This window comes from Rutilus rutilus (genome assembly GCF_951802725.1).
Source record: "Rutilus rutilus genome assembly, chromosome: 2".
Lineage (NCBI taxonomy): Eukaryota > Metazoa > Chordata > Actinopteri > Cypriniformes > Leuciscidae > Rutilus > Rutilus rutilus.
This window is the reverse complement of record NC_140210.1, coordinates 14,442,208-14,444,697: the sequence shown is the minus strand read 5'-3', so window position 1 is coordinate 14,444,697 and position 2,490 is coordinate 14,442,208.

The following is a 2,490-nucleotide window of genomic DNA, read 5'->3' as shown; positions in this document are numbered from 1 at the left end:
ACAACAAAGATAATCCGTTGCTGGAACTTTACTTATAAGACACAGGTTTTCAACAACAGGGGTTTTATGCTCTTGCCCAGAGTTATTTTTTTGTCTTTTGTAATAGTTTTGCAATTTAATGCTATAGGGAATGGATGTGTTGGCAGCGGATTCGTTACCTGGCTACCACCACTTGATTTGGACCCATAATTTTACAAATTGCATTCATTTCTAATTAAACTGATTATTATAGTATGATATTAAATGTAAAAGTGATTTCATGAAGCAATACAATAACAACTGTATTAACAAGCCTAAAAACATCCCTAAGGGATTGGTGATACACAATATGTGACTGTCTTCAGATTGCACTAATATAGATATTATATATTTTTTTGTATTTTATTTACTTTCAAAAGATGATGCAAATACACGTTAAGTTTCGTTTACTAAAATAATGATAAAAATATATTTTTTAAAGTGTAGGTTGTTTTAGTGAATTTTAATAAACACCCACACGTGTATCATAAAAAGGGACAGTAACAGGCAATTGTTTTAATTAACCAAGCCCTTTCTAAAGCACATAAAACAATTATTACAAATGAACAAAAGACAAATTATACATAAACTTAATGGTATGAAATGATTACATTTAATAGCATACACTTTCATAAAAATATTATTAATTGACGACTTGTAAAAGGTGTGCAATGCATGTTTGGGTTGTTCTCGTTGGTCGTCACATTTACGTTTAAACCAACAGATGTCGCCAGCGTGCGGTGTTTCTAGTCAATTATTTTGTATTCTAGTATGATTCGTTAGAAAAGCCTCGTTTCTCCCATGAGACCATCACTGCTACACAATCTTCCTGTTTTATAAAAACACATACACTTTCATAATTTCATAACTTTCATTTTCACTGTCAAATTTGTTACCAGAACCAAAAACAGAATTACATCGACAAACCCACTAATTAACTAGATATTTTGTTTATACCTTCTTCGTGAGACATTATCTAATGTTACATGTTTCCCGAAGCCATAATGTTTGTTTACAAAAGTTTAGGCTAATAGGAAACTGAGACACGTTTATGGCGCAAGTGATGACAGAATCTGATCTTCTCCGATCTTTCTTCTTCTTTCTTCTTCGTTTATTCGCAGTTGGTATTTGGTTTAGGCCTAGGCCTACTAGCGCCACTAACTGGGCAGGAGTGGGGAGCTTATATACTGTCAATGGGAGCACCAAGGGAAGGAAAAATTAGGCTGAAGTTTTATTTATGTACTTAAATTTGGGTAGCCTCAGCCTATATAAATGTGTTACTCTGAGATACTTTAATGTGGCACACCTTTTCTTGTCGTGGACCATTTAAAGAAGATTCAGCAGTGTAAGGCTGACTTCCCCCATATAGCTTGTAATTACATTGCCAGTTTGAACACACACAACAGGAACGAGCGCAATGGACAATGAAAATTGGCAAATTGGCAACTCATCTGTCTCTAGCCAACTTAATAGCAATAAACATACATTCTCATGATTTATGTTTATCTATAGTAAATAGTGAATGATATAAACGAGTGTCCTGTTCTGATAATAATAATACTATAATATTTTCTATTATTAGCCTATATAACGACCCTCTACTAACTGCTTTTGAATAGGCTACTATTTAAATGAATTCTTACCACTTTAGTGTTAAATAATGTTTATGTTCCCTTTTGCTTCTGACTTAATCAAAGGTATTGTTGGGGTCACGGGGTGCCATAAAGCTTTTTTTAGCCGATGTATCAGCAATTTTATAGGCTACCCCCACCCTGGTAAAAGACAAGACATGGCATTTTGTGGTTCTTAAGGAACTCAAAAGAATTTAATATTTTAGGCATATATATATATATATTGACAATATTGTCCACTTGAAATGTTTATTAAAGCTGAAAACGAGACAGTAGCCTACATTACCACATTTAATACCTGAACATCCTCCACCCAGTGAAGGGTAACAAAACTGATTTTAATTCAGTTGAAATACAGATATGACATTAAAAAATGGGAATATGTATTGCTGTAGTTGTGTGAGAGAACGTGCTATTTCATCTAAATTTGAAGATGTAGCATAATTGAATATTTTCTATATTTAAAACTTCAAACAAGAGTGTGTTAGAATCAGGTCAGAATACATTATACTCAATTATAATTAAGGTATTATAATCTAGGCTTCTTTTATTTATATGGCGACATTATATAGCCTATGCAAAAAGAAATGTATTATATGTAGATATTGTTACTGTTTGTGGCTATAGGCTATACGCCATTGCTTGGGATGTCTCTACGCACGCAGTATTATGAATGTTATTGACCGGTATTTATTTGTTTATTTATTTTAGTCTATTATGTCACAAACCTTTCCTGATGCGACATGTTGAAATCTTATTATAATACACCATAAAATGTGTTACTGCTTCACAAGAGACGAATAAATTATTCAAATAGGAGTGAGCAATCTCCCAAGCAGCC